General features: G+C 38.4%; 1 protein-coding gene across 1 annotated transcript in view; it reads left to right on the forward strand.

The window, feature by feature from the left end:
- The first annotated feature begins 563 nt into the window (after nucleotides 1-563).
- The window catches only part of atp2b2 (ATPase plasma membrane Ca2+ transporting 2), a 241,837-nt gene continuing 230,065 nt past the window's right edge, over nucleotides 564-12,335 (forward strand). Inside the window, exon 1 of the mRNA XM_056252537.1 lies at nucleotides 564-699. The gene's annotated coding sequence lies outside the window, so the exon portion shown is untranslated. The remainder of the gene's footprint in view (nucleotides 700-12,335) is intronic.

Consider the following 12,335-nt stretch of genomic DNA (forward strand, 5'->3'; position numbering starts at 1 on the left):
AAAGTTACATTTATGAATATAAAATCTACATAGAAAGATAATTGAGTTTATTATAAAGAAGGCATTTGGATTCGCTCCAAAAAAAAAAAAAAAAAAAAAAACAGATTTGGGATCAATAAAAAAAACTTGTAATACTTAAGATAAACAAATTCACCGCCCTACATTTGTTCTTGTTCGAAAAGCCGCTTCATTACGTCACAATAGCAAATTCTCTTTCACTAACGTTTTCTCTAACGTTAACCAAGAAAAAAGTTTGAACATTCTGAGAAGTTACATTCGGAAATGACGTTTTCATAACTTAATGGGAACGTCAGCAACACGTTCTTAGATCATATTTTTTTGTTAGCCTCGCAGCAAAATGTTTCTTTATTTCTAATGGAAATCCTCCTATATTATCCACAATCTTAACGCGTGCAGCGCGTAGTTTTCAGGACATCCCGGATTCTTCTGTCTTGGGTGTTTTAGGAGGGTGAGTGTGTAATGCACACACTGATGCTTACAGGTGAAAGGCATTTGTCTCTGTGAATGAATGAAAACTTCTTCGTCGTGTGTGTTGTGAGCCGCTCTTCCCCTCGGGGTAACACACACATAAGAGACGTAATGGAAAAATCTCAGTCACTTCAATCTCCTCAAAGCCCCCGGATCTCCTGCAAACTCACTGCACTGGAGCTCGAAACACACGCCAGAGGAACACGCGAGGTAAGTTTACATGCTTCATAATTATATTGATCATATTGTTGACGTTACGGGGACGCGCCTCTGAGAGCGCGCGAGCTGATCGAGATCGAGCATCATGGGAACCATTACAGAAGTAACGAACGTGATCGGAGGATGAATATAACTTTCAGATGGCTGGAATCAAATGAATATAGGCTATAATCAGCATGAGATTTAAATACACGCAGAAGAGCCTCGATATGTGTCTGTATTGTTCATGGCAGTATTGGTTGTGGTTTCGGTGCATTATACGGATATTTCATAACGAATCAGACCTCAACGAAACATTACAGAGCAATTATTATAATCAAGCTGGCTCTAATATGGCAAATGCATAAAGGAGAACGTGCACTAGCTTTTTATGAATATGCGCTTGACTGGTAGAGTTGGGGTTTAGATATTCTCATATTCTGGGCTGAAATGTAGGTATAACGCTGTTCTTATACTATGCGAAGGTTATTGAGCTGGATAATGCTGGGATATGCTGAAAGCTGGAATTTAATTTTAGTCTGGTGATTTGTGAAGGTTATTATTGCACACAAGACACTGGATTATGTTAGAATGAATCTCCCTAATGAAAGTATAGGTAATTGTGACTATCTGTCCACTGTACTTACTGTATAGGGCTGGTAGTGCATCTCTAAAGCACAGTTACACACATGTTTTCTAGAAGTGCTTCTGAATGTCAAGGTCTCAGGATAAAATAATGTTTCATAGATGTCAGGTCGGGACATGTCTGAAGTTTTATACACGTATGTTATGCATTTTAAATGTCCTCACGTTTTATACGTAGCTAATTGATTTAATTTGGCAGATAGTCTTTACCAATGCAACTTGCCTGGTGTACATTTCATCAGGTCATGCATTCCCTGGGAATTGAACCCATGACTTTGGTGTTGCTAGCGCCGTCCTACTGTTCAAAGCACAGGGACATCACTAGCGTTCATACATGATTGTACATTTCTGCTAATGTACTTACAGAAACATCAAAACATTGGTTTGCCAGTAGAAACTGAAACCTTTCCCCATTTTTGCTGTGTCATGAATTATTGCATTTCATAATAACTGGTTCAGTTTAGCTGAAAAGCCAATATTAGGTAGTTTGACGGCAGTGTGTAGTGTATTGTGTGAAGGTATATGTCCCGCTGTTGGATCAAGATGTGATTACAGAAATACTGACTTTCACAAATACCAATCAGTAACAATCTGCTCAGTTACTGGGATTTTCACGCACAACCATTTCTAGGGTTTAAAAAGAATGGTGTGAAAAGGGAAAAACATCCAGTATGCGGCAGTCCTGTGGGCGAAAATGCCTTGTTGATGCTAGAGGTCAGAGGAGAATGGGCCGACTGATTCAAGCTGATAGAAGAGCAACTTTGACTGAAATAACCACTCGTTACAACCGAGGTATGCAGCAAAGCATTTGTGAAGCCACAACACGCACAACCTTGAGGCGGATGGGCTACAACAGCAGAAGACCCCACCGGGTACCACTCATCTCCACTACAAATAGGAAAAAGAGGCTACAATTTGCAAGAGCTCACCAAAATTGGACAGTTGAAGACTGGAAAAATGTTGCCTGGTATGATGAGTCTCGATTTCTGTTGAGACATTCAGATGGTAGAGTCAGAATTTGGCGTAAACAGAATGAGAACATGGATCCATCATGCCTTGTTACCACTGTGCAGGCTGGTGGTGGTGGTGTAATGGTGTGGGGGATGTTTTCTTGGCACACTTTAGCCCCTTTGTTGCCAATTGGGCATCGTTTAAATGCCACGGCCTACCTGAGCATTGTTTCTGACCATGTCCATCACTTTATGGCCACCATGTACCCATCCTCTGATGGCTACTTCCAGCAGGATAATGCACCATGTCACAAAGCTCGAATCATTTCAAATTGGTTTCTTAAACATGACAATGAGTTCACTGTACTAACATGGCCCGCCACAGTCACCAGATCTCACCCCAATAGAGCATCTTTGGGATGTGGTGGAACGGGAGCTTCGTGCCCTGGATGTGCATCCCACAAATCTCCATCAACTGCAAGATGCTATCCTATCAATATGGGCCAACATTTATAAAGAATGCTTTCAGCACCTTGTTGAATCAATGCCACGTAGAATTAAGGCAGTTCTGAAGGCGAAAGGGGGTCAAACACAGTATTAGTATGGTGTTCCTAATAATCCTTTAGGTGAGTGTAAACATTTAGACCGATAACCGATAATTCTTTATATTTGAAAGCTGATAACCGATATAGTGGCCAATAAATCTAAATCCAATTTTTTTATTTATTTTTTAGCCTCTCAATATTTAAAACCATAACCAAAACACACAATAATAAGGTTATAACTTAATGTAACCTAGGCTATATGACAGACTTAACTGTTGCACTTATTTTTTTAAGTGATTCCAATAATATTTCAAGTCATTCAAACAGTGTGAACAGTGCACATCTGAAGTGTCTCAGCTGAAGGAAATAATACATAATTTATCAGCTTTAATATATCTGGCAAAAAAAAATATATATATCGGGGCCGATAACATTAAAAATTAACATTTATCTGCCAATGCCGATATGGTGGCCGATATATTAACACTACTTGTTTCACCACTGGTAAAATGAGCTGTGATTATGTCCTTATTGTTTTAGTTTTTTTGTATCATGCATGTAATAATTGTTCACATGGGTTTTACTGTTTTATTTCCTGTTGTTAGAAGAGTGGGCTAACCTCTAGGTACAGTATGTGCACACCCTGAGAGCTGCATGGGGAAATGCTCATTTGAACTAATTTAGGAAATATCAGTTGTGCAAATGACAATATTATTTTTTCTCTTGCCTGTATGTTTTATAGATCGATTGTTTTTAAACTCTTTGTCTTAACTATCATTGAGGGAACTTTGCTGACATGTATAGAGACTAGAGTTTACAGAAAATGGTATGTTCCAATTAACCAAAGGCGGGGAAAAATTATGCATTTAAAGAATAATTCCGGTATTTAGCACTTTGAGTCTATTTTCTAGTTTGTTTTGGATGAACTAGAGTGGTGGACACAGAAATGTTGACGATGGGTCCTGTCTCGACTTTTTGACTCTTTTAGAATAGCCTTTGACCGCTTCAGAGTGGCTGTCTATGAGCATGCACAAACATGTCCTTAAAACAACCCTTAAAGGAGAACTCCGGCGCAAAATGAACCTCGGGTGTAATAACACATTGGTACAGACTAAATCGTTCCCTGAGATTTGTTTTCATGATAATCGAATATAAAGAGTTTTATCTCTAAAAACAGTTTAGCTTATAACGCTAGTATATTGGGCATCGAGTAAGCAAAAAGAGATCGCTAGTTAATACCATTAACAAGGCTCAAATTAGCCCCACACTAACACGGCAGCATAATGAGGGTCCTTACATGCAAACCGAAGCATTGAGAACTTTGTAAGTGTATAGACAGTTTAATAAGAAGATACTTTACACAGACAGTACAGTTAGCGCATACAGACAGGAGCCATCTTGGAAAACAGTCTCGATCAGTCGAACCACGAAGGTGAGCGAACAGTACGTGTAGATATTGAAGATAAGATAAATTATATTTATTTTTTTATTTTCTCTGTTGCGTTCAGTGCTTCTCTTATGCGCTCAGTGCTTTCTTCCGGAAACAACGGACCATATGAGATTCCAAGTCACAGTTCAGCTCACGTATCACCGTGTTCGTGGTTTGACTAATCGAGACTGTTTTCCAAGATGGCTGCTGTCTGTATGCGCTAACTGTACTGTCTGTGTAAAGTATCTTCTTATTAAACTGTCTATACACTTACAAAGTTCTCAATGCTTCGGTTTGCATGTAAGGACCCTCATTATGCTGCCGTGTTATGGGGCTAATTTGAGCCTTGTTAATGGTATTAACTAGCTATCTCTTTTTGCTTACTCGATGCCCAATATACTAGCGTTATAAGCTAAACTGTTTTTAGAGATAAAACTCTTTACATTCGATTATCATGAAAACAAATCTCAGGGAACGATTTAGTCTGTACCAATGTGTTATTACACCCGAGGTTCATTTTGCACCGGAGTTCTCCTTTAACGCTCGTTTTCAAAACTGGGCAACTCACTGAGTGATTAGTGGTGTTCATGTAGTTCATGTTACATGTAGTTCATGTGCATGTCTTCTTTTTGGATAAAAACATTATCCGCATCAAATGAGTGCATACGTTTTTCATGCACGTTTTTGCAATCTACGCTCATCTTGGCGTTTCATACGTATTTCATATTTTTACATGTGATATCCCGAAATGTGCATAAAATAAGTGGACGGAAACACAGCTATTGTTAAATATCTAGGGTCTGTGAATATCCCACAATGCATTGTTCTGAAAATCAATGTTTTGTAATGGATTGAGCGCTTGAGCGCTGGAAAATTAGCACGTTTGGCTGTTGAATGACCTCTAATTAAAAACTGCCACACTACATCAGCAAGGGATATATTGCAATTATACGTATTGATTTGTTTCTCAGAAATATTTCCATTCAGTCTGTTCTCTCACTCCATCAGGGGCCGAACGAGGCCATCAACTTCCTCTCATTGCTTTAGTTTAGACCGAAACATGGATCTTCTGTAGCCAGAGCCTGACATGTTTGCACTTTGGCCTATTTTTATATTAATGGCCTTTATGGATATAATATCGTTGGTCATTTTTTTAGCTGGGTTGGTGTGATGATGATCACAAAAATGATCTTTAGTTGAGGTTGATATACATGGTCAACCGCATAAAACTGAAATGTATTCAAAATGAATATAATTTTTCAGTTCTATGTGATTTTCATGTAGGATATTGAGCTATTTATGATACTTAATGCATCTTAGAAAATTGAACTAGTATTATTATTATTATCATCAATACATGTAGTTATTAATTGGTATATTTTATGGGATTGCTAATTCACTCATTACAGGGATTTTACCACGGAAAACATTATTGGCTTATTGCTTTATTTGTGTAATGAAATGAAACATCATCATCATCATCAAGCAAACATCACCTCTTCATTGAAAGTCTCCATCTTTAATTTAAATTCAGTTCCATTACAGTATAAAACTACTTTCAGACTGATAACATGCGTTTAGCTCATTAAACCCCGTCTCATGCATGATTGCAGTGGCACTTCTTCTCAAGCCTGTCGTAATGCACTGAGTGACGAGGGAAAGTCAGTGTGAACATAGTAAGCTTTCTCACTCGTCAGCACTTTTGGACATCATAAGCACGATTTGTTTTGGACATTTATATCTAAATTAGTCAGCATTTAATGTAATTGATAGTGAATTTCCTACTTCGACAGCATTTTTGGAAAGTGTTTAATTCACAGCTGATGATCAGGGCCAATTTTATCCTGTCAATCAAAAGAGGGCGTGTCAGACTGCAACTCAAAATGCCTCGTGTTGAAATTAGAGCTGTTGAATTTAACGTGACAATAATGCATAAATAGTTTTTTTTTTTTTTTTAAAGCAATGTTAAAGAAGGCTCTATTTGACCCAATGAATCAGCCGTAGTTCAAGCCAGGGTTGCCAGATCCGCGGTTTTATTCAAACAATAAATGCCCTTTTAATGCTCTTAAATGTGTCTTTTCTTCCACTTTAATAAAGGTTAAGCATGTTTTTCCATGCATGAACATCAAAAGGAAAGTCGAAGGATACAGTACAACTTACTGAAAATAAAATGAAAATAAACAGTAGTTGAATATAATAGTTTAGGCTCTGTTGCTCATTTTAACCTCTAATATTATAGTAATGTGCCAAATGAGAGGCTTCCCTGTATAGTTTACCGCATTAGTTGGGAGAGATTTGTTTTCCCTTAAAGTCCCCCTGTAGTCAATAATTGTATCCCTTAAAACTAGGGCTGCACGATTTGGGGAAAATGTCATATTGTGATTATTGAGGTCAATATTGCGATATGCGATTGCGATATAATAAACAAATGGTTTCATGAGTCATTTTGCTTGGTTCTAAAGCAAAATGCACACACAGATTAGTGATAATTCTGAAATGTGTATTTCTCAACTCAAACTAGCAACAACAACTAAATGATTGATAACACCTATAATGATCAATAAGCCATTCATGTCTGGATAAAAATGTATTTAATTTTAATTTAAGCGAACTTCAAACAATCCTCACATAAACTCATAATAAATGTCATATTTACCTGTGCTCTTCCTGTCTAACAGGTAGGACATATACAGAAATTGAATAAAGTTATCAAACAGTCTGCGCTGCATAAATGATAAATTATATGTACTAAAATCCTATTTAAAGCTACACAAGTTCTTTGGTCAAGAGCAGTGAGTGTTTTTCTCTGTTTCCTTTGTTCTTTGATTAACTTTACTGACAGAAACCATTATTGGATGCTGGCCCTTTAAGAGTTGCTGACAGAGACGCGGATCTCACATGCGCCTTATTCTCTCACAACTCTTTACGACCATCATAAGACTGCTCTTATGTTATGAAGACACTCGACAAATGATATTTTGGCATACTTGTGTGTGTTATTGTCAAGCGTGCCGCACAAGCCCTCAAAAGTGAAGCCAAAACGTCTCGATCGCCCCCCGGTGACCGGTCCTTGTATAGCCCATAAGCCCCGCCTCCCGATGTTATTCAACGGGACATGAGACCAACTAAATAATTAAATTACACTTCACATATCTTTTTTCTAAAGATAGTTTCTGTCATTTACTGTAGTTTCTATCACGTTGATGTAATTTCAAGCGTTTGTTTTTAAAATAAGTTTGTTTTTAGTTAGTTATTTGATGCTATAAAAACGGTGCTGTGACATCATGATTGACAGCTGTGATTGACAGGTTCTCTGTGTGAAGTAGTCACTGAAGCACCAACGGACTTTTTTTCATAATGTTGACTATGTGTTTAGTAGTTGTATTTACCTTATTTTAACGAGGTACTGCAATCAGCAGACATCATTGGAGAGGAACGGAGCAGACAAGGCCACTTAAGAAAAGTGCAGGGCGTGCGCTTGGGATTGATTCAGCGAGAGTGGGGGCGGGGCCTTGATTTCGCGGCTTTACTTCCTGCTCACGACTGCGCATGACTGGTCCCGAAAACGCTACTGCGCAGACTCAAGTTCCAATATGTCAGCGCCATATCGGGACACTGGCGGCTTTAGTTCTCTCCAATGGAAAAGAGCGAAGGGGCGTCGTCCATCTTTTTTTACAGTCTATGGTTATTGTTCGTTCACTTCAAGCGGAAAAAGAACTGTATTCTGGCGCGGTCTGTGCATGCGCATGATACTGGCGCGCGTCTTTCAGTCAGGACATTCACAGGCAGCGCGCTCTCTTTTGACTTGTCTCGCTGAATGGTTTAAAACATTCGCATGAATAAGAGCGGGATCATGTAACACTAGCCAAAGGATGAGAAAAAATAACAGATGCTGCGTTAACAGCCCTAATTTGTTTATTTCATATAAAATCGCAGTATTTTGCGTCATATAATCGCATAGGCTTGACATCGCGATTACGATTGCGATATGATTAATCGTGCAGCACTACTTAAAACCAAGGGGGTAATCCATCAGCCGGAAGTTGAAGCTGCCTCCGGGGGCCGCCATTGTAGCTGGCTATCACCTGCTGTTAGCATCCCATTGACTCCCATTCATTTTGGCGTCACTTTGACAGCGAATAACTTTACATCTGGTTACAAGGTAGTTTGTGACGTCAGAAACACCAGCGATTTCAAACCGTGTTTTTGAGACTGTCTTTGGTTCACTGCAGTTTTAAGGAGAAAATACTCAGCAATGCTGTCGACTTATGAACTTACACATGGTTTGTCTTAAAGCATATTAAAAACACCACATAGACACATAAACAACATTAAAAGCTGGATCTTCACAACAAGAGGACTTAAAGAAAATCTAAATATCAGTATCCGTTTGGGCAGATATCCTTCTGAATCCTCAGATTCGTGTATCGATGAGCTGATGTTGGTGTGTCGGACTCCTCCTCTGTTTCCTCCTCTGATGTATGAAAGTGTTTTTGGAGCAGGAGAGCGTTTGATTCCGGCTAATTAAACGAGCATCTGAGGGCCAATTTTGATGTAGCAGGTGCTTGGACTCTTTTATAATGAGTCGTTCCTGAGAAATCTAATGAATAGTCAAAGTTAGACGGGAGTTTGTTTGTACAGAAGCGTCCAGATGTGGAAGAAGAGGTTTCTGTGTGAACACTGGCTGCTCTCAGCCTCGTAATGCTCGGGTTTCTCTCCAGTGTTAATGACTTCTGAGCCCTGCTGAGACTTAATATCCAGAGCCGACAGGAGACCGTCGCCGCGCAGCCCACAACAGTCCATTACAGAGTGTGTGTTTCTGGGTGAGAGGTTCAGAAGAGGGCAGTGTGTGTGATGCTCTCTGTACGTCACCGGCAACAGGGAAAATACAGTGCTGAACGTGTTCGTTAAAGTCACCATGAAATCAAAATTGACCGTTTTTTTTTTGTGCTGGGCAACGATTAATCGCATCCAAAATAAAAGTTTAGAATGTGTAGAATTATTTTGTATATAAATGCACACACATGCATGTATATATTAGTTACCATGTATATCTAAGAATGTGTATATAAGAATTAGTTGTTTATATAAAAAATATATTTATTTTTATATATAATATAAATTATGTACATATAGCCTACAGTATATACATGCTAATATTTCTTAAATATATACATGCATATGTTGTGTATTTATATATACAAAATAATTATACGCAGCAGTACACACGTGAACAGTGAATATTGCACGCTCGTTGTTTATCCAGCACCGGCTTTGGAATGAACGATGTCCGCAGACAAGCTAGAGTTTGTTGCATGATTTCATGAAAGTATGATGTATTGCGACATCAGAAACTAAGAAAAACTAAATAATGACTATTGTAACGCTTGACGTAAGTCAAATTTGTAGTTTTCTTATGTCTCAGTAGAACTACAGAAACGCGACCCGATCTGGCAATCTTGCATAGCATGGTTATAGCAGATAAAGGACCGCAAAGCGAATCCAGAAGTGCCTTTCACCCTGTTACGATTTTGGAAACATTATTTTAAGGTAAAAAAATCTTACTTAGTGTTAGGGGTGTAAATCGGACAGTTAATCACGATACGATACGATATCGATTCTCTCAGCCAGCGATACGATATTTGCCGATACCTCAAAAAATTCTACGATTCGATTACGATTCGATTCGATTCAGGGCTATATCGATCGATTAATCGATATTTAGATATTATGTGCTAAGTGTACACAACCGGTTACGTTTATTAACTCACAATACATCCAAATATATATAACATGAATGTTTAATTAAACTCTTTGAAAATTGCACACCCTCTCCCAATTGGGACATTTACAAGTAAAAAAAAAACATGATAGCCTATATGAAAATGAACAAGAACGCAGTTATCTGTTTTTGCAAATGAACTCTTCTGTTATATTAAAGTTAATTGAAAGGATGTATATATATATATATATATATATATATATATTGTGTGGCAAAAGCAGATAACTCCACATTTCATGTTTCAGAGTTAAACAAAGCCAAGTATTTGCTATGATACATAATAAAACACTTGGTTAATCTTTGTAACGGTAATCTCCTCAGCTGATATAGACGGCTGTCAAACTTTATTGTTGTGATTAACGTACACAAAATACAGAGAGCTGTTCACTCACCACTAAACGTGCTGTTTTAGCAAGATTCCGTGACAAAGTTTCAGCTTTTATTTTACTTTTATGCCCCGAATATCACGGGTTCATCAAGTTCGCTGAAATCCATCCTCGATCACTTTTAGTCAGCTTGACGAAACTCCTCTCAGCTAGCGCGTATTTTCAAAGTGACAAGCAGCCTTGTCACCTGACCTGAATACTGCGCACTGATTTGCTAAAACAGACTTTTCGGGGCTTGTTGTTTCTGCTGTAAAACATGAACTCGCGATGATAGTGGAAAATACCGGCTTCTGTGACAAAGGGTTCAGTCAATCTTGTCAGGCGTCTATTTCAGCGGAGAAAAGTTACGTGAGGATGTGGAGTGTGTCAAAATAAAGGTACCGTACATCGATATTTTATGTGTGGTATCGATGCATCGTATCGTTAGACGTTTGATCGATACATCGATCCATATCGATGTATTGTTACACCCCTACTTAGTGTTGCTTTAAAGGTACACTATGTAGGAATTCCGTTTTTGTCAAACAGCGACCCCTAGAGTCGCTGTGGAGTACTTGTACTGTTGTAAATAACGAGTGGAAATAAGGTGTGGCCCCTTTAAGAGCTGCGCGCGCCGGGTTATTTCTGTTTGATGCTCATTCTTATCCTATTTTAAGTGAAAGCCTGACCGAGTGAGACTCTTGTCCGGTTTTCTCACGCGGTCAGTTTATCGATTTCTTTTCCTTGACTCTTCCGAGCCTGTGGTCATAAAGCGATACGTTCTCCAGGCATTCTCCAGGTCACATGACCAGGCCAAAGACGGTGCATCTTCTCCAAACTTACATAGGCGGTATTTCTAGAGGGCAGCCCCGCTCGGAGCATTGATAGTGTCAAGCGCTGTATATTGGCCTGAGGAATCATTTAAAATAACTCATATGCGTCAACTCTTTTGGCCAAAAGTTACACGGTGTGCCTCTAAGTAAACACAAACTTTTATTTTGGATGTGATTAATCGTTGCCCAGCACTATTTTTTTTTTTTTTATGGGATATTGCGGTATTTATTTTAAATGATTTATCTGTGTGAATCATCAATCATTATTGTTTTAAGTTCATATTCCTGGTGATCTTGAATCTGAATAACTTCCTCTCGCAGCATCTCTTCTCTTCTTTGAAGATGTGGGCGGGGCTATAACCTGTCACTCACATGAGATCAGCCAATAGCAAACCCCAACCATCCAACCATCCAATCAATTCCCCACAGACACAGTCAAGCCCCGCCCCACATCTGTTCTTGTTCCAGAAGCGTTTCACTCGGATACGACACAACAGGGAAGAAAAGACATTTCCTCTTTAACCATATAATAGACATAGACAGAACACGGCCTGTGGAAAAAACTAAAACAAAAATAAATGTATCTTGCATCAGAATTTCTGGTTTCCTCCATTTAAAATATCTGGACATCCTAAAAACAACATTTACTTGCGAAACAAAATTGCGTACGATAATACCAGCATTCATCTTGAATCAAGTTCATTTTCTCAACACATTAAATACACTTAAGGAATAAGAAAAAGGAAAGAATAAGCCTCGCCAAATGCAGTTACATTTATGCTTAAAACAAGGAGATATTTGCAGTACAAAATTATCTTAATTCAAAGGAATAACAAGTTTATTTCTCTGACCCCATCTTCAGTCACAGGAAATGTATCTTGAGGATGTTTAGATATTTGTACTTGAAAACAAGACAAGAACATCATGTTCTTGCAGTGTAAATGCACAAAGTTACAATTGGTGAGCAGATTATATTAATTATATTATTAGGCTATTATATTTGGTGAGCATTATATCACTGTCTCAGGACAGATCTTTGTGTTCTTATCATTAATTCATGAACAAGCACTTCACGTGGTCAAGACGTACTACACGCAAA

Source organism: Rhinichthys klamathensis, unplaced genomic scaffold (genome assembly GCF_029890125.1).
Source record: "Rhinichthys klamathensis goyatoka isolate OS25496 unplaced genomic scaffold, OSU_Roscu_1.1 h1tg000095l_1, whole genome shotgun sequence".
Lineage (NCBI taxonomy): Eukaryota > Metazoa > Chordata > Actinopteri > Cypriniformes > Leuciscidae > Rhinichthys > Rhinichthys klamathensis.